This window comes from Macaca mulatta, chromosome 13 (assembly GCF_049350105.2).
Source record: "Macaca mulatta isolate MMU2019108-1 chromosome 13, T2T-MMU8v2.0, whole genome shotgun sequence".
In the NCBI taxonomy this organism is placed as follows: Eukaryota; Metazoa; Chordata; class Mammalia; order Primates; family Cercopithecidae; genus Macaca; species Macaca mulatta.
In genome coordinates this window covers 106,720,058-106,742,285 of record NC_133418.1, presented here as the reverse complement: position 1 = coordinate 106,742,285, position 22,228 = coordinate 106,720,058, and positions in this window count along the sequence as shown.

Genomic DNA, 22,228 nt, shown 5'->3' with positions numbered 1-22,228 from the left:
CAACCCAATGATAGACTGGAAACAGAAAATGTGGCACATATTCACCATGGAATACTATGCAGCCATAAAAAGGATGAGTTCATGTCCTTTGCAGGAATGTGGATGAAGCTGGAAACCATCATTCTCAGTAAACTAACACAGGGACAGAAAAACCAAACACTGTATGTTCTCACTCATAAGTGAGAGTTAAGCAATGAGAACACATGGACAGAGGGAGGGGAACATCACACGCTGGGGTCTGTCAGGGGGTAGGAGGTAGGGGAGGGATAGCATTAGAAGAAATACTTAATGTAGATTACAGGTTGATGGGTACAGCAAACCACCATGTCATGTGTATACCTATGTAACTAACCTGCATGTTCTGCACATGTACCCCAGAACTTAAAGTATAATTTAAAAAATAATAAAAAATTTAAAAAGGCAAATACATTGCTTTATTTGATGGGAATTGTGTAAATTTATCAGAATATACTAGAATTTCTGTGTTTGTATGGCATAAACCTGTTACAGTCTTACAAACAGCAAATACATGTATATGTGAAGTTGTGTTTATATAATTCAGTTATCAACTAATTAAACAATTTTTGTTCAATGATACAAAATGAAAGAATTATATCCTATTCTCTTCATGTAAAATTATTTTACAAACTGCAGGAAGAGGTGATAAAAACACATATAGCCAGAAAATGTAAGGAAAAAATAATAGAGGCACTAGGCAGTTACTTAATAAAACTAGTATATTATATTTCTGAATGGTGTGATATTTATAGTATTTGTCAGTTCTTTTAAAATTTATAATTTCTTGTTTTTCCTTATCCAATAAATATTCATTCTTATATTTGTTTTTTACTCTTATTTTTTAAAAGAATCCTCAAAATAGAATATGCTGCAGTCCCACATCACCTGGATTGGCCTCTGCCTATCTAAGGTTTCAACCCCTCTTGTGGAGTGAGTTCCTGGATAACAGGGGTGATTCTTTGTGCTGTTTGTGAATCTGTTGCTTCCACTCAGTGCTGTACATAGCTCAGGTGTTCTTCCACTACTTGAGTAGTTATCAATAATATGCAAGAGGGCTCTCCTTCCATGTGGTACTTGGCGCTGCTCTTGGAGTTAAATAGAATGATTCTGAAGGGTTTCTCTAGTTTTCAAGATTTATACCTTTTTATTTTAAGCAGTGCTGCCTAATCCTGTCATGAGACTATGTCAATATTGACTAGTTTATTAAATAAGATTAGAAGATGCTCAAATGTTGAACTTATCTATACACAGTGCAAATTGATACCACTTCTCCCTCCACCCCCAGAAAGAATCTTAAATAATTATATATATAAAATACTTTTCTATAATCTTTATAATTGTAATATCTGAGGAAGTTTAACTCTTCATATATTAGAATTGTTTTGAACAATTCATTGTGCTAAAGGAGTAATTTCATGAACTTCCTGCTACTGTGAATCTTTTGCTCAATGTGTCTCTAAAATGGCTATCAGAGAGTAGTTATGTTAGGGTCTTTGAGGGAGCTTTGCTTAAAGTAAAATATTTTTCCATAGATAAAAAATTCTGTTGAGCAAGAGATTTCCTTGCAAGAGTACAACAAATCGGCTTTGAAAAAAATTATCTTTAATCTACAGTTTGCGATATAATAGGTTCTTGGATTTAGTTAACAGTGGTTGAAGAAACATTGTTGGCAAAAGATATGTAATCAGAAAGATCACAACATTAATTTTCACTATGTTCCCTTGAGCACAGAAATTCACATACAATTGTGTTGTATTTTATATTTTAATATCCTGATGTTCTTTCGGGGTCTTTTAAAAGAAAGTGTAATCTGTGCTGGAGCAAGTGATGTATGTGAGGTTTTCTAGGAAACAATGCCAAACATCCTAATTACCTTTGGGAGGTCCCAAAACCTTGTCTTTCAAAGCCTTGATCCTAGGGTTGCTGGGCTCAATGCTAGGGACTGCGCTGATGAGGACCTGGGTCAGAAAGCCCTAGAGAACACCAGTGGGGCAGAAAAGCCATTGCTGTCTTCTCCCAAGGTGAATGGCAGGGGTCAGGGCTTTAACCTAGAGAAGATGTTAAAGAAAAAAGTATTTATGACACTTGTTAAAACAGTAAAGCAAACTTTATTCAGGATTATCGCAATAGGTATAGGGATTATAGCAGTGGAGTTTTGCAATAGGAGAGAGAGATTGGGCTCAACTCTGAATACAAGAAAAAATGAGAATTTATGGACAAGGAGCAGAGTGGGGTCAGTGCATGGAAAATTATTGAAAAGAAACATCAGTGGTAAGAAGAGATTCTGGCTGAACTGACCAACAGGAGTCTTGCTAAAATTAAGTGATAAAAAGAAGGACACAGAAGTCCAAAAGTTAGAGCTGAGTTGGGAAGAGGATTCAGAGAAGCCCAACTAAAATTTGATTAAGGAGAGACTACATCAGAGACACACCGACAATATTGCAATCAGCAATTCCAAGAGTTAAAGGGGAAAAGAGTACTTCAGATTATCAGGCAGCAGTGTCAGAAGCTGGGATAGAACCTTCCCTCCATGTGGGCTATGCTAGTCTTAGCATATTGGGTAGCTGAAGCTGTCAAGGGTGTTCATTGAGGGGCTGTGTGCAATCACTTCTACTGTGTTCAGAAGCTCAGGGAAAGTAGGGATGCTTTGAGGAGACAGAGAGGGACAGACCAAATGCAGTTGTGGTTTATAATGTTCCTATTATTTAGAAAATTAAACAAGTTGGGTTTCATGTTTCTCTTTCTCAGTGACTCCCAAAATGAAGATTTAATCTTCTCTATAAGAGTAGTGAATTAAGCTTTGAGATATGGTCATGTCGTGCTGCTGATATCTTGGAAGCCTTTGTGCAGTTCGTATTTAGGAATTTTAATTCCTGAGCCAGTTTAAAAAAATTTTTTTAAATTATACTTTAAGTTCTAGGGTACATGTACATAACGTGCAGGTTTGTTACATATGTATACATGTGCCATGTTGGTGTGCTGCACCCATTGACTCATCATTTACATTAAGTATATCTCCTAATGCTATCCCTCCCACCTTCCCCCCACCCCACGACAGGCCCCACTGTGTGATGTTCCCCTTCCTGTGTCCAGGTGTTCTCACTGTTCAATTCCCACCTATGAGTGAGTACATGCTGTGTTTGGTTTTTTGTCCTTGCAATAGTTTGCTGAGAATTATGGTTTCCAGCTTCATCCATGTTCCCGCAAAGGGCATGAACTCATCGTTTTTATGGCTGCATAGTATTCTATGGTGTATATGTGCCACATTTTCTTACACCAGTCCATCATTGATGGACATTTGGGTTGGTTCCAAGTCTTTGCTATTGTGAATAGTGCCACAATAAACATATGTGTGCATGTGTCTTTATAGCAACATGATTTATAATCCTTTGGGTATATACCCAGTAATGGGATGGCTGGGTCAAATGGTATTTCTAGTTCTAGATCCTTGAGGAATTGCCACATCATCTTCCACAATGGTTGAACTAGTTTACAGTACCACCAACAGTGTAAAAGTGTCTCTATTTCTCCACATCCTTTCCAGCACCTGTTGTTTCCTGACTTTTTAATGATTGCCATTCTAACTGGTGTGAGATGTTATCTCATCATGGTTTTGATATGCATTTCTCTGATGGCCAGTGATGATGAGCATTTTTTCATGTGTCTGTTGGCTGCATAAATGTCTTCTTTTGAGAAGTGTCTGTTCATATCCTTTGCCCACTTTTTGATGGGGTTGTTTGTTTTTTTCTTGTAAATTTGTTTGAGTTCTTTGTAGGTTCTGGATATTAGCCCTTTGTCAGATGAGTAGATTGCAAAAATTTTCTCCCATTCTGTAGGTTGCCTGTTCACTCTGATGATAGTTTCTTTTGCTGTGCAGAAGTTCTTTAGTTTAATTAGATCCCATTTGTCAATTTTGGCTTTTGTTGCCATTGCTTTTGGTGTTTTAGACATGAAGTCCTTGCACATGCCTTTGTCCCGAATAGTATTGCCTAGGTTTTCTAGAGTTTTTATGGTTTTAGGTCTAACATTTAAGTCTTTCATCCATCTTGAATTAATTTTTGTATATGGTGTAAGGAAAGGATCCAATTTCAGCTTTCTACATATGGCTAGCAAGTTTTCCCAGCACCATTTATTAAATAGGGAATCCTTTCCTCATTTCTTGTTTTTGTCAGGTTTGCCAAAGATCAGACAGCTGTAGATGTGTGGTATTATTTCTAAGGGCTCTGTTCTGTTCCATTGGTCTATGTCTCTGTTTTGGTACCAGTACCATGCTGTTTTGGTTACTGTAGCCTTGTAGTATAGTTTGAAGTCAGGTAGCATGATGACTCCAGCTTTGTTCTTTTGGCTTAGTATTGTCTTGGCAATGCGGGCTCTTTTTTGGTTCCATATGAATTTAAAAGTAGTTTTTCCAATTCTGTGAAGAAAGTCATTGGTAGCTTGATGCGGATGGCAATGAATCTATAAATTACCTTGGGCAGTATGGCCATTTTCACAATATTGATTCTTCCTATCCATGAGCATGGAATGTTTTTCCATTTGTTTGTATCCTCTTTTATTTCATTGAGCAGTGGTTTGTCTTCCTCCTTGAAGAGGTCCTTTACATCCCTTGTAAGTTGGATTCCTAGGTATTTTATTCTCTTTGAAGCAATTGTGAATGGGAGTTCACTCATGATTTGGCTCTCTGTCTGTTACTGGTGTATAAGAATGCTTGTGATTTCGAAAGCTAGCAGAAGGCAAGAAATAACTAAAGTCAGAGCAGAACTGAAGGAGATAGAGACACAAAAAACCCTTCAAAAAATCAATGAATCCTGGAACTGGTTTTTTTTGAAAAGATCAACAAAATTGATAGACCACTAGCAAGACTAATAAAGACGAAAAGGGAGAAGAATCAAATAGATGCAATAAAAAATGATAAAGGGGATATCACCACCGATCCCACAGAAATACAAACTACCATCAGAGAATACTATAAACACCTCTATGCAAATAAACTAGAACATCTAGAAGAAATGGATAAATTCCTGGACACATATACCCTCCCAAGACTAAACCAGGAAAAAGTTGAATACCTGAATAGACCAATAATAGGCTTTGAAATTGAGGCAATAATTAATAGCCTACCAACCAAAAAAAGTCCAGGACCAGACGGATTCACAGCCGAATTCTATCGGAGGTACAAGGAGGAGTTGGTACCATTCCTTCTGAAACTATTCCAATCAATAGAAAAAGAGGGAATCCTCCCTAACTCATTTTATGAGGCCAGCATCATCCTGATACCAAAGCCTGGCAGAGACACAACAAAAAAAGAGAATTTTAGACCAATATCCCTGATGAACATCGATGTAAAAATCCTCAATAAAATACTGGCAAACCGAATCCAGCCGCACATCAAAAAGCTTATCCACCATGATCAAGTGGGCTTCATCCCTGGGATGCAAGGCTGGTTCAACATATGCAAATCAATAAACATAATCCAGCATATAAACAGAACCAAAGACAAAAACCACATGATTATCTCAATAGATGCAGAAAAGGCCTTTGACAAAATTTAACAGCCTTTCATGCTAAAAACTCTTCATAAATTAGGTATTGATGGGGTGTATCTCAAAATAATAAGAGCTATTTATGACAAACCCATAGCCACTATCATACTGAATGGGCAAAAACTGGAAGCATTCCCTTCGAAAACTGGCACAAGACAGGGATGCCCTCTCTCACCGCTCCTCTTCAACATAGTGTTGGAAGTTCTGGCCAGGGCAATCAGGCAGGACAAAGAAATAAAGGGTATTCAATTAGGAAAAGAGGAACTCAGTTTGCAGGTGACATGATTGTATATTTAGAAAACCCCATCGCCTCAGCCCCAAATCTCCTTAAGCTGATAAGCAACTTCAACAAAGTCTCAGGATAGAAGGACTTTTTTTACTTGATATTTCTTATTTCTTTTATCACACTATGTATTTTTTGGCTTACTGGCTTTATCTCTATCTCATCTTCTATTCTCTTGGATTTAGGAGAGGGAAATATTTACACTTTTCCATAACTGAGAGTGGAGGAGGGGAGAGGGGGAAAAAGAGAGAGAGAGAGGGAGAGAGAAAGAGATCCGTCTGCTGCATATATTGGACCTTGTCATGGTGCCCCATTGCCTTGTTATCCTGTGATGACCCTAGGATTTCTTCCTCACTGTGGCCATTTCACAGTAGGGCCTTTTTCCTCTTATATGTAGCTCTTGCTCAACCTAATTTCCTTTCAGACAACTGACCTTATTGGTATATTTAATTTTCAGATTGACATATACTAAAGTAATACTTTTGTCAGTAGTTGCTTAATGTGTATTAACATTTTCTTCTTTTGTAGATTATATTATCTGGATTTCTTTTTTTTTTTTTTTTTTTTTTTTTGAGACGGAGTTTCACTCTTGTTGCCCAGGCTGGAGTGCAGTGGCGCGATCTCCAGCTCACCGCCGCAACTTCCGCCTGCTGGGTTCAAGCAATTCTCCTGACTAAGCCTCCTGAGCAACTGGGATTACAGGCATGTGCCACCACACCTGGCTAATTTTGTATTTTTAGTAGAGACAGGGTTTCTCCATGTTGGTCAGGCTGGTCTATTTGGATTCTTAAATCATTTGTATGAAATTACAAGTGTAGTGAGAGAGATACAATAGCTTAGGTTCCATGTCTTTTTGATTTTAAGATCAAATGTTATTTATTAACAAATAAGTACAAATATATTATTCATTTTTAGTAAAACAGAGACTATGTGTGGGATTTACAATGCATTCGATTTACTGTGCAGTTCTACAGACTTTGATATAGTATTTCCAGAAGGGCTGATACCTGTCAAGGAGTTGAGATCTGACCACTGGAAGCAGTCACTCTGAAGAGCTGCAGCCTTGTCAATGGTGGAAGACCAGTAATTCCCAGGTTTTAGATGAGCTGCTGGTGTGTTTGGACTTATGCAAGAGTCCATGGTCCCATAGGAAGCTAGAGGGAGGTAAGAATAAGGTGGAGAGATGCTGGAAGGTGTTTCAGGTTGGCTCCTGGAGTTTATATTTCCACCAGTTAAGTATAAATAATCTCACCACTGAAGTCCTCACTTAACTCACACTCATTATTTAAAAAATCTCTTAGGAAGAATATATAATTATAATTAAGATACTCCAATAGTAATCCAGATGAGTACATTGAAAATGGGTCACTCATTCTGACTTTCTGGATTTAATGTCACTTTTCCTTTTATAAAAGAATATGAACACTAATTTTCTATTTCCTTTCACCATCTGTTACCATAAGCTCATAGAGAAAATATATCTACAAATCATAGTTACTAAAAATTTACTCCTCTTGTCTCATGGGATGCAATTATGAGTGTGTGTATGTGTACATTTATAGATTCACATTGTCGTTACTTTCTGTGTGTTTTCTCCAGATAAGAAGCAAAGTAACCTTCTTAGCAGACATTAGTATAAGCCCCAATTGTAGAGAACAGTGACTCTGAACTTCCAACCTAGCCGATGACCTTTAACCAGCACTGGTCAGTTTTGATCAATTTCTATGTGGGTTAGATAAAAATTGATTCTTTTATAAGGCTTTGCTTTTCTCTTTTTAGTAGCAGACATTGGTCATTACAGACTGGACTTTAAGATGGGTCCAATTCTGTGCACCGAAGTCTGTGTGGTAACTCTGCTGAGGAACTCATGTGCCGGCAGATTTGGATTGTTAGCACATAAACATCTTGCTGTAATCTCTCCATAATGCTTTTGACCACATGCTTGTGAAAGAGATACAAGAACAACCAACGTGTTTTTCCTATCTTACACACAGTTAAACAATATTCAACACAACATCCCTCTTCTGGTCAACAAAATGTATATGGAGATTTCTTCCAATTCTCCAGTGGACACCAACTCAGTGTCTTATAATTTAATTATATTCTGGCACTATCTATGCGGACATAGTGTCAGATGCCACAGGCTAAAGGCTCAGCCCCACAAGACTTTTGCCCACTTCGGATGCCAAATGCAAATAGTAGGTTGTCACCTATACTTCTGACTGACCAGCTGTAAATTGGGAGTCCCATTGCCCTCTCCTTGGGTTCAATTAATTTGCTGGGAAAGCTCACAGAATTCACAGGGAAACACTTAGGTTTGTTTACTAGTTTATTATATAGGATATTACAGTGTATACAGATGGGCATCCAGATGAAGGGCAAGGTATGGGATGGGGCGTGAAAAGCTTCCATACCCTCTCTGGGTACACCACTCTCCAGGAACTTCCACACGTTCAGCTATCTGGAAGCTCTCCAAATCTAGTTGTTTAGGTTTTTATGAAGCATTCATTTCTTAGGCATGATGGAGTAAATCACTGGTCATTGGTGATTGACTTAAACCTCAGCTACTTTCTCTTCCCTGGAGGCTGTAGAGTGGAGGTGGAAGTCCCAACTCCCAAATCGTGTCTTGGTTTTTCTGACTATGAGCCCCATCCTGAAACTACCAGCCATTAACCATCTCACTAGCATAAAAGAGGCACTCACACTTTAGAGATTCCAAGGGTTTTAGGGCTCTGTGCCAGGAAACATGGAGAAGACCATACATATATATACATACATATGTATATCTTATTATAAATCACAGTATCACTGTTTGCAATATGTTGTGTAACTCAAAAGCAAAGACAAATGAACAGCAATGAGAAAAAAGTCCAGGACCATTTTCTTAAGGAAAATAACTTTTACTCTTTGAATAAAATATTATATAGAAATCAAAAAAATAAACTCTACAAACTTATAATACCTTGAACCCTGATCAATAACTTAAGAAACAAAAGAGGATAGATAATTCATCTGTGCTTCAAAATGATTTATATGGTAGCTCCTAATTACCTTTAGTCTCTTTCTACTCTGATTATCATCAACAGTACTGTGTGCTAGATTGTGAAAACTATGTAATTCAGCATGAATAATAACTTTATTTTACATGATGTGGAGGGGTGATAATCCTCCCTCAATTTTCCACTGAGCTATTTGCTCATTTTCTTCTGAATTCCACAGGGTAAAGGAATTATTTTTTTCTTACACTTACAACTTTCTGCTGTCACCTTAGCTGTGCCATGGTATTAAAAAATTTAAATTCCTCTGATGAATATCCAGTTGTGACCTTTCTTTTTATGGAAGATGTATTCCATTTCCAATTTTGCTTGGGCTGAAGCAGCTTCTAATGCAAATCGTTAAATGTCTTATAAAATGTCACTAATAAACACCCTGTCATTTGACATTAGTGTAAGCTGTCTAATAAGAAATCATCTTTATGTTTCAACAAAAAAAACCTAGGTAAAATAAATAATTTCTTCTATTATCTTTTGATATTAGAGTAAAATGTGTGTGTTTGTGTATGTGTGCATGGTGATTTATTGTTGTGAATTAAACTATTGTATACAGAGCCACTTTATTTTTAGATCGGGTAAGATGGTTATCATACTTAATCTTTGTTTTTATGCATATAGGCAAAAACAAGAAAAGTAGACATTAGGCAACAAAACCTAGACAACTTAGTGTGAATAAATAAATGCTATATCGGAGTCTAGAGATTTCAATGTTAGCCCCATCCTGGCCTTTTGCTACTCATATGACCTTGAACAAATCAATCTGAGCCATTATTTACTTGTCTATAATCTAGAGCTATAAATACCTATTCTATCTTATTGGGTTGTCATATGAGATAACATTCTTGGCATTTGTGAAGTACTACACAAATATGAGGTAAAATTATTTTTTAAATTGAGCTAAATTATTTTTGGCTGAAAGGCAAGTCAATAATCAAGTAACTGTTTATGTCAGAGTATCCCTTTTTCAGTGGAAAATTTATCAGTGAAATCTATCATAGGTGGATACTTTTATTCATCATTGCATTTAAATAATAATACATAATTATTTGCTGACTTTGAGGCACATATTGTGCTGACTTTGAGGTTGCTGGTAATAAGTGATAATATGAGCACCTCATTGCCAGTAAAGTGCCAAGCACTGTGGCTGGGGCTTCACACATATTATTTCTGCTTCTTACCAAATCTCTGCAAACAACTGATACTAAGCATTAACAATGAGTCAATGACTTGTTCAGGCCCTAGAATTCTCCTACACAGGGTCAGGATTCATATCTGGCCAGGACATATACTGGGAATAATTTGGAACTCATATATTGTTATGAGGTATTGGAAGGCATCTTGGGGACCAGCATGAAGCCCAGAGAGAGGAAATGACTTGACTATGGTCACACAACCAGTTAATAAAGTTTCCAGGTGTACCCAGATATTTTAACAAACTATCTTCTTGTTTTCTTAGGTTCTTATTTCCTTTGTTTTAACAGAATCTTCCTGTATAGCAGCAGCTGTTTTACTTACCAAAGTGAGAAATAAGTTGGCTCTAATCCTCATCTTCCATTGTTTGTGAATTCAGGGCCCTACACTAACATCTCTCCCAAAATACAAACATTGTTAACTCCTACAGGACCATGGAAGGTCCCTCATGGACTTTTTGTGCTCATGATAAATGTTTTGCTAACTAATTTTAAGCTGATCCTGCCCCGTCACAACTAGTCTAAGGCTATTTGGCTGTGCTCCTGAAGACTGGGCTTAGGTGAGAATCTCAAAGCCTTGAGATGACAATGCAAGTCTATAGAAAGCACAATTTGATTTACACAAAACATTTTAGGACCCCCATATATATTAAACATACTATTCTTGCTCCAACATGTTGTGTTTTTTACAACCTTTCTACCTTGTGTAGAAAAGGAATGACATATAAGGACAGAATTCCTGTGTGTTAAGAAATTAATCATTCACATGTGAGAAAAAAATTAAGAATATATGTAATTTTGTTTTGATTTCGCATTTGCCTCACCAGAATCACTATCCCCGATGTATATACCATTTTCTCAAACTCTCATATTGAACAGTTTCTCTGAAAGGTGATTATAAAGATAAGTGCCTGTGTGACATGCAACATAGAAATGTCGCAATTAGCAGTGGTCTATTCATAAACGTAAGCAGAGTGTCAAGCTTAGAATAGAAAAAAATTTAATATGTAGGTCCTGGTCCTTCTACAATATAATTTATTGCTCAGATGTACCCTTTTGCATTTAAAAGTGGAATTATTATAATTTGCACTTTGCTTCTATTATTGCCACTCTTGAGTGACTCATTAAAATCTTTAATTAATTCTATTTATCTTTTCTTGAATAAAATAGTAAGATTTGAAAAATACCAATGTAGTAAGATTTTTTGGTTTTCATTCTATTTGGTGTTTTAGGTTTGGATAGGTGTGTTGTATGTATGTATGTATATCTACATATGTGTCTCCATAATACTATATATACCCATAATATATATTATATATATATGTAATGGATACATGTGTGTATAAAAGTATAGTATACTATACATACTATAGTGTATATAGTATACTATATAATATATATGTATATATACATATAATATATAACGTTATAGTATATAAAATGCATATTATATAATATATAATATAAAATGTATAGTGTACTCTATAGAGTATACTATATATAGTATACTAATCTATAATTTATATGTGTATATATACACATATGTATACTAATATATACCAATATAATATATGTATAAATATGTATATACGTATATATACATAATATATTTGATATATAATAGATATATATTACATAATAATTGATGTATTTGTGTGCTTATATATACACATGTAATATATATACACACACACACTCTTCAGTGTGTCAAAAGTAAAAAACTAAGCAGAGACTTCTTGCAAACACAGAGATTTTGAGACAAATATTCAAAGAGGAGAAAATATATTTAACCAAGGTATCTGTTAACAACTAGAAATTATTTCAATACTGATACTGTTAATCTAGAAAGAATCATAGAAAAACTGAAGAGTGTATTCAACTACCACAGAGAAATAGTAGAGTTAAACAGACAAATGTAGCTAAATCCAGAGAAGAGAAAAATGTATATTTCCTGGGTCCTGATCTTTCTGCAATAGAATTTCTTGCTTAAATGTACATTCCTTTCCATTTAATAAAATAAAATTGTCATAGTATTTATTGAGGAATTCGAATACAAACACTTGGTGATTATAATAGTATCCTATTCCTGAGCATATTAGAATCATAAGGACCAGAGAAGGCGTGCATTCATCCTCCCTCTTTAGATGTAACTCCCCCCGACACATCCAGCATGTGGAATACATACGATTATGCAGAAGCACCTCCCTTTCTATATTGACAGTTTCCTCCCTGGATGTCTAATTTACTCATTCAACCAACAGTGAGTGCCTACAAAGGGAGAAATAAGAACCTGTCTCTGTCCTGGAGCCTATCACAGTCCAGTGAGATGAAAAATAGAAACAGCTTATTAGTATACCAGGCAATAAGCCTATAGTAGGAAAAACTAGAAAATTCCAGATGAAATCAGAGAAGAGAGTGATGGACTCTGAAGTATTGTGAGAAGACTGGACTAAAGAGTTGACATCTGAAATAGATTTTGATACATTACAGGTATCTTATTAAATTCTCCTATTTTGCCTTCTCTGTCTCTCACTCTCTCTTTCTTTTGCCTTGTAACACGTGGTAAAATTACGTAGCCCTTTTAAAATTCTTCATAGTCATAATTTTATTTTTAATCTTTCTGCATCTGCTTTGCTTATGTTCTTATTGAAAATCTTATTAATAAATTTTGCCAAAACTATCATATCTAGATAACCTTATGAAGCACAAATTGAGCTAATGTGCCCCCAAAAGGCATAGCACAGGTTTACAGTAAGGTTATAGGACTCAGTGAAAATAAATATTTTTGCAATAAAAATAGATATTCAACAATGTAACAGGCTGCTGTGGAGAGTAGTAAGTTCTCTATCTTCATAACAATTTGAGTAATACTATACTTCTATTAACGTGAGATCATGTTATATTGACTTTGGGTTGATATAGCTACAAAGTTGTATGTTGGGTCTATAAGAAAATCTTTACATATATTTACTGAATCATCTTAACCTTTTCTCTCTTTGGACATTATTCTGTAAGTCGTGACTTTGATGATAATGTTTCAGGACTAATGACAGTGATTTTCATCCATGGTAACATGGATGTTAATTTGGTACTAAATAGCAACAACAAAACGATTATTTGCAGAGATATTATATAATATGTCCAATTGATCAGTCTAAGTTTCAGAGTTTAGAAGGAGAAAGACCAGCATATATTAAGCAACCCACTGTACTATCTCATTCCATCCTCCCCCCAAAATGTGTGGTAAATATTTTATTCATACATATATGATGTATGTGTGTATATATATGTGTATATATATACAAGTGAACACAAACATAATACTTTTACAAGCTGTTAATTATATGTTTATGAGTGAGGAAGTGAAGCCTTAAAATAACTTTTTCATGGTCACATTATTAGTATTCAGTCCCACTTATGATTTCAAATCTCATTGCCTTTCTACTCAGAGAAGATAAAATAAACACAAAAAGAGGAAAGGTTGTATCTGCATAGGCAAAAATAGTCATGCAATTTGACCAAATTGAAAATGGAGAAATGTGCACTTTTATACAGAGTGGAGGAAAGACATTACTGAGAAAGTAACCAGCTATATTTGATTGTTTAAAAACACTTTGCCTTGTAATAAAAATCATATTTATACATACATTGAATCTTTTTTTTTTTGAAGACGGGGTTTTACTCTGTCACCCAGGCTGGAGTGCAGTGGAATGATCATTGCCCACTGCAGTGTCAAACTCTGGGGCTGAAGCAATCCTTGCGTCTCAATTTCCCAAGTAGCTGGGAGTATAGGTGCACACCATCACATTCAGCTAAGTTTTTCAAAATTTTTTTGTAGAGATGTGGTCTTGTTATGTTGCCCAGGCTGATCTCCAACTCCTGGCCTTAAGCCACCTTCCCACATTGGCCTCCCAAAGTTCTGGGATTACAGGCTTGAGTCACCATGCCCAGCCTACACATTGAAACATTGCATCTTTATTTTCTCAAAACGAGCCTGACCCAGTTTAGGTTACCTCCTGAGGTCAAAAAGTTATGGGCCAGCACAAGTGGAAGTCTGTCTACTTCTTCAATGTGTAATCAACCTGCAGAAATTTCTGGAATGCTGGTAGCTGGAATGCCTTTGGTGCTACTCAAGGAGTGTCTTGTCCGTAAGACTACTTTTCTAAAGGAAAGGGAAAATAATTCAACCTAAACTTTCTGAATTCACAAAGATTAAATGAGGGCAATGTTGTTGTGGGGTTAATGAAAAATGAGTACAATAGTAAAATAATATAAAGGAAACTAACTCTAGGGTAAGTCCATCAAAATAATTACGCATAAAGGCTCACGAAACAAATACAGGCTTTGTAGGAATAAATGCTGTTAGAATGCCTGAACAATACCTTTGAAATGGTTGCATAATTGTTGTAAGGAAATTAGGTGATGGCTTATGCATATTTCAAGAAGTCTGTACGTCGTCCTGTGTAGGCATGTGCACACACTGAGGAATGAACAGCAGCCAAAGCACTCACTTTTGCATTTGATAGCAGTGTCAATCTGATCTACAAATGCACCCCACACTTTCTCAGTATGCTTTTCCCCAGTTTTTTTTTTTCCTGTAGAAAATTCTACTCATCCTTTAAAGCCTCAGACGTAGCCTTGTTGGTAGTTGGTAATAAATGGATTACTGATTTAAATTAAAAAAGATTGAATTTTGCATATTTCTAGTACTATTGATAAACACCTTTTGAAGTATCCAATTTTATGAACTACTACAGGTCTTTTCTATCATAAAAGAACATCTCTTCTGAATGTATAAAAAAAAAAGGCCACAGAGCCATCTGTTAAAGGTATACTGAACATGAAGTAGTGGAAAGAACATTGGTGGTTAGGAGATAGTGGTCCTTATCCTAACCTGTCATTGATTCCGTGTGCAACTTTTAACAGACATCTTTCCTGTCGTTTCTATTTGTATGACTTAGTCAGGAAAGATGCCTTGTTAAAAGTTGCACAGAGTGCAGCTTAACTTACAGAGTAAGTTGCTTACTGTGTAGCACATTTAGCTTCTTGCCTTTTCAGCTAGACTGTGGTCAACAGGCATTGTTGTGCATCTTTTATGTCCAATAACACCCAGCAGTGCCAGGTACCCAGAAGATACTAAGATATTTCACTTTAATTGATTTAAATTAATTGGATTTTATTGTTCTCCTGTGTGGAGTAGGAACAACCATCCTTGCTCTGCATACTGCACACTTTGTTCTGTGGCAAATCATTGCATATGAGGTTATGTTAGGGGAAACATCACATAAGGCATTATGTAAACAGACAGGTTTGGGCCAGCGTCTTCATCTCAAGAGAAGCAGATCTGACTTATATGGCCTAACATGTGAATTCAGTAAAGGGAAATAAATCCTTTGTAGGTTGAATAACAGCAACCAAAATACCAGCTCTAGAATCTGAATGTTGAAACCTCACAATGCTGCATTTTTTTTCTGCAGTAATATTGCATCTGAGCTTCTCATCTATTTTTCTTCCTTCATGTATGAGTGTCTCTGATGGATTCATAAGTATGGAAAGTCCTTGTCCTTATTTAGAATCAGGACCATGTCATCTTTCCCTGTTATACAATGCTGTTTCACAGGGGCACAACACTTTCACCCACAGTGTTGCTTGAGCTTCACAAAAACGGTGATTCAAGTAAAGAGATTCTTCACATTTTTGGAAGACAAACTCAATAAAATGAATTGATTTGCCAGTATCAAAAGGCTGCTTAGTATCAGAACCAAGATAAAAATAAAGGATGCTCAATTCTCAGACCTTGTCATGGTTCTTTCCCATCATAGTACCTTGGACTTGAAAGGAAAAACTGGTTCATGTGACACAGATCCTTGAGATCAATTAGAGCCCATCTCCAGTGTCCATGTTTGACTTCACATTAGTGACCTATGACTAAAGCTATTTAATTACATTCTTAGTCTCCTGAGTTTCAGTTTGATGCCTTGGTTTACTTCCAGAAAAACACACAAGATAGATGATAAGCCATTAGGGAATTATGTTCTTACAACTCTAACAGCAGCTGTTCAACATGAGGTTATACCATCTCTCAGCAGGGACATTGGCATATGATTACCACTCTAAAGACTTCCAAGGATCTTTTTTCTCAGGACCATCCTTACATTGGAATATTTGGCATTCTGTATCTTCTAGAATCGTGGATACATAAAATTTTTGTGAGGTTGGGATCTTTAAGAAATCTATGCTTAAAATATCTTCTTAGAGAAGGCTCCAGCCATTGTAGTCTCTATTCTGACAGCTCATCTTTTCATATTTTCAAAAATCCCCAAATTATTATGCTAGTATCGCCATTAAATTTCTTTCCTGTCCATCCTCATAAAATAGTAGATGCTAGTATCAGCCATTAAATTTCTTTCCTGTCCATCCTCATAAAATAATAGATGTGATTAAGTAAATATTTTGGATACTTTAACATTATCTGATTCATTTTCAGACCAATTGAAGCTTTATCCAGATGTTCATGACTTTGATCTAGAATGGATGGCAAGTACATTTATCAAGACATTCACTGTCTTCTAACCACCAGCTCTTGCATATAACCATGTCATGAAAAAAAACCTTTAAAAATCAAGTAATCCCAGTCTAGAAATATGCAAAATATTTTGTTTGCATACATTGATCATAGACTCTGGTTAATGTTTGATCTAGACTGGTATCTTGGTATCTTGCATATCACTGGTTTTCCAGAATCTTAGAAATATATATTTTTTATTTCTAAATAGACTTATTCAGAAACATACTTATACATTTAAATAATGTATAAAATAAAACAATCTGCTTTGTAGCAGCCTGGTTTGCATCACTTTTGCGATAATCTATGTAATAAATTTATTAAGGTAAGAGTATTATTTTTCTTACTCCTTCCTATTTCTTAGTAGTGTTATGTGCACAAAATGGATTCTGGTGATTTTAACAAATAAATATGTAATACTAATATGTGTAAGCAAGTATTCTAGGTTCCTCATAAGCAAATATCAATGCTATATAATTTATTTGATTGTATAGATAATTCAGTATGTAGATGTAATTATGACCAATGTTAAAATGTGTTGTGTGCTTCAGTTACTGTCATTTCACTTTAACCAACTACAAAATCTTAAAAAGTATGAGTCAGAAGCTGAGTGCTAATTGGTATTCTAGGTTTTCAGAATGGCAGAAGAATAGAACAAATGTCATTGTCTACTTTTAAGGTACTTGTCACCTATATAGGGTGAAAAACCAAGAACGGGTCAATGCTCTTTGGAGCTCTAGGCCTTACCTTGGAAGGAGTATTAAGCACAGGAGATTTCATCTTTTATGCCTCCATGACATTGTTCCTGGCACAGAAAAGTCTCTTTATCATTGGCTGACAGACAGGGAAGGTTGAGGGACAGAACAGCCCTGTTCAAAAGCAGGGTCAGCTGAGAGGGAGACCAACAATATGACCTGGAGTTTTTGGCCACCAGCCTCCATCGATCCTTCTGGAAGGCCAAGACTATTGGCTATATTAAACTGATCTAAAACAAGCCCTATGATCCCAATTACATGTCCATGAAACATGAAACTATAATATGATATATTATCTATACCATATAGCTTTTTGTCAGGAACTCTCATACTAGTGTTTCCTCTTCTAAGTATTAGGGTTCCTTCCATGTCCAAGTCAGCCTCCCTATGCTCAGGCCTGGGAAGCCTCTCCTTCATTTCCATTGACTGCTCCAACTTCCTCTCTTCTCGATAAGAGGTTTTATACCTGCCTAAGATGAGCCTACAGAGTGAGATGTGATCCTCTACACATGTTCTTTCTTGCTGCCATGCATGATAAGCTTTGTTCAAATGGTTTAGCCCTGTGGGAGAACATATGGTAAAGAAATATAAACATACAAAAGTGTGCTCCCAAGTTCTTACCACGGACTTATCAAGTTCTCTTGGTCTCTTTCTGCAACCTGACTCCTTCTAAGAAGTTAATGTTTGTTTTGATTCTTTTGAGGGTGGTACTGACTGCTCTCTTCCCCAAACCCTTGAGCCTCTTTCATCCTAATTTTGAGGAGCTTATGTGAATTCTTTATGCCTTATTGTCCTTTTATATAAGCCTGAAGTTGACATACAGACAGAACAATGTCTATGAACCTAATTTTATGAAGGGGAAAATCACAGGAGATGGACCTGGTTACTGAAAGGAAACAAAGCTATTTGTCTGAATATCATTTACAGGAAGTATACTGGGTACCAGAAACTGGTTTGGTGATAGCTGGATGAATAGGACAAGGCCTTTGCTCTCTAAAAATTTTAGATTTTAGGGAAATAAGTGAAAAGTAAATTATGTGTTGGAAATAAGAAATTGAAGTGTTTTGGCCTGGCGAATAGAAGCCTGGGAGCAGAGGAGGGAAGGGAAGCAAGGTAGCTGTCTTCAAATAATGGCTGAATAGTCTTAGATAAAGGGGCTAGGAATGGTGATTAATAAGAGCAGATAATTTTGATGCTGCTTAATGTGTTGAAGGCCTTTCTAATAATCGGAGCTGCTTGACTTTGAAGTTAGCTCCAGTGAAATGTGATGATCTTCACCTCTGCAGAAGAGGTGATCTCTCATTGAGACATTATGGGAATCTCAAGGGTGTTAGTGGGGCCCCAAGATGCTATTAATCTACTTAGGCTGTGTTTTGTATAACTTTCTGGCCGGGGCTCTCAGAACTACAGGGACTGAGTGGGAAACTCTTGAGCCTCAAAGCTAATTTCTCACTTACGATTTCTATCCTAGTTTATTCACCTCAATGTCGGCCTTTCTAAAGTAGCACTTCTATTAAGTATTGTAAAAACATTTCCAGAAATGATTTTCTTCTTAAATCTATTTTTCTAGCCTCCCTTTGGTGAACAACCTTGTTTCTTTTGGTTCTTTAATATTCAGCCTTTGTTTTGACTCAGTGTATTTTGCAATGTTCTAATAATTATTTCTTTGCTACTATTAAATTACCCCCAATCCCCAGACTTTGCTAGATAGAAGATTGATAAATATTTTTATTGGAATGCTATAGTCTCTAAACTTCAGTGACTTTGTAAAGTTTCATCAGAAGTGAGGCTTTTGAGTTTTTAGTAAATATAAATACTCATTCTCACTGCTGCTTAGAATTTCACTGATTACACTTTGGAACTGCATAATTGTGTAATTAATCTTGAGAGTGTCAGAATGCATATTTTTAAAAGTAATTTCCTTAGGGAAATAATACATATCTCATTGTTTTTTACTGTAATTGATATTCATGGGCTCTTAGTTTATAGGTATAAAACCTGACAGACATGGCCACTATCAGTGCCATATATTATTAAAATGGATTAATTTTTCAAACACATCTTCCATTCAATTTCTCATTAAACGAGGCATTGTAAATTCTGCTGTCAAGGGATGCAAATAACATGATTATGCAATACTTGCATTATTCAAATTTTTCTGGGCTAGGATGGTTTTCTGCCATAAACACTGCATTCATTCTTCATGGAAGAGAATTTTAGGACGCAGTTGTCAAACCTAATGAAGAACCAGCTGAAGCTCAAATCTTGAATATTCTCATTGCTTTCACAAGTAAAGAGCATGTGATCATTTATTTATGAATTGCATCCAGAGAGAAACCTAAAGAAAGAGTAAAATTTACTTTACCTATAGTTTCTGAAAAAAAAAAAGTATGCCTCATTCAAGGACTACCATTTCTAATACAAATATGAACAAATGGATGGATGAATAAATTAATCATAATGGTTAAAGGAAGAGTGATACATACCAGCATTGACATGGGTAAACTGAAGTAAAAACACATATGTCTGTCAATAAGGGTATCTTTTACTGTGTATTCACTCACAATCACATGGACACCAGTTTGCCATCTACACATAACAATGCTGCCCTGTGTGAAGGCTTTCAATTTCTTAGTATAAAAAAGTTTAGTGGAAATCTTGAAGCATTAGGCCTAGATGAATGCCAGGCATTGGACCATATGAAGTTGAATAAGACAGGGTTTTGCTGGTGAAGATCTTATCATGTCATTGGACAGGCACATAACTGAGCACAATAATTCGAACATGATGTTTTTGCAAGTACCAGCAAAATACTGTGTGCATCCAAAGAAGACATCATGTCACACTGCAGGGGGTTAGGGGCTAGTAGGGGAAGCTTCTCAGAGGAGGTGAGTTCTGAGTATTGGCTTGAAGAATAGCGAGGGCTGTGCCTGTGGGAGGAAGGAAAAGAATTCAGAACTGAGAGACCAGCAGGTACAGAGGTATAAGGTAGGACTGGGCCTGGCATTGGCAAGAATCACTATTAAGCTCCTCAGGGATGGAACAAAGGGTTGGTGGCAGTTGTAGGCCTACCCTGGTCCTATTCTGTGGGTAGTGGAGTGGGTCTGGAGGTTATGATGCAGGGAGGAACCTAATCATACTTTCTGGAAGGCCACCCTGAAGACAAGGTGGAGGGCAGATTGGAAGAGAGTAAGGCTAGAGGGAAGAATTGTTTTTAGTATAGTGCCAGGAAAATGAAAAGAGAAAGTTTGATTTGAAAGAGATATACAAGATTGAATTCAACAGGATGTTGTGACTGATAGATTCAAGGCACAGAATGAGAGGAGTGGAGAATTAATTTTGAGCCTTGGGTAGATTATTAGGCAATTAATGCAAATCAGAAATTGAAGAGTGGTAGAGACATATTAGATAATGAGTTCAGTTTAGGGTATGCTGCATTTGAATTGCTTATGGCATTCAGGGACACATATAAGATTTGAGATATCTAGCAAGCAGGGTTTTTTTTAAACTTTAATTTTTGGAGCATATTTAGGTTCATAGCAAAAATGAGCTGAAAGTACAGAGAGTTCTCATATATCCCCTGTACCCTCCTGATATGGTTTGGCTGTGTCCCCACACAAATCTCATCTTGAATTTTCACATGTTGTGGGAGGGACCCGGTGGGAGGTAACTGAATTATGAGGGCAAGTCTTTCCTCTGCTGTTCTCATAATAGTGAATAAGTCTCACAAGATATGATGGTTTTAAAAAGAGGAGTTCCCCTGCACAAGCTCATTCTCTCTTTGCCTGCCACCATCCACACAAGATGTGACTTGCTCCATCTTGCTTTCTCCCATGATTGTGAAGCCTCCTCAGCCACGTGGAACTGTGAGTCCAGTTAAACCTCTTTCTTTTCTTGGGTATGTCTTTATTAGTCTAATACTAATACACCTCCTTCTCACACATACAGCCTCCCCAACTACCAACATCCCCCACAGTTGATGGACCTTTATTGACACATCATTGTCATCCAAAGTCCATAGTTTACATCATGGTTCACTCTTGGTGTTATACATCCTGTGGGTTTCAACAAAGGTATAATGACATGCATCCACCATCATAGTATCATACTGAATCACTTCAGGGCATAAGTAATCCTCTGTGCTCTATGCATCCCTTTCTACCCCCAATCTCTGGCAACCACTAATCTTTTTATTGTCACAAATTTTGCCTTCTCCAGAATGTTACAGAATCAGAATCATACAGTATGCAACCTTTTCAAGTTGACTTCCTTTCCTTAATAATATGCATTTTAGGTCCCTCCATGTCTTCGTGGCTTGATAGTTCATTTCTTTTTAGGGGTGGATAATATTTCATTATCTGGATGTGCCACAGTTTATTTATCTATTCATCTACTGAAAGACATATTGGTTGCTTCCAGGTCTTGAAAATTGTGAATAAAGCTGCTATGAACACCTGTGTTCAGTTTTTCTATGGATTTGTTTTCAACTCATTTGGATAAATACCAAGAAGCACAATTGCTTGATTATATGGTTGAAATGTGGTTAGTATTGTAAGAAACTGCCAAAGTGCTGTACCATTTTGCATTCCCAATAGCAATAAATGAGAGTTCCTGTTGCTTCACATTCTCACCAGCATTTGATGTCAGTGTTCTAAATATAGGCCATTCTAATTGGTGTGCAGTTGTATCTCATTGTTGCTTTAATTTATAATTATATGATGTGGAACATCTTTTCATATTCCTATTTTCCATCTATATCTTTATTGGTAAAGCATCTGTCACATCCTTAACTATTTTCATTTTTTAATCAGGTTTTTTTTG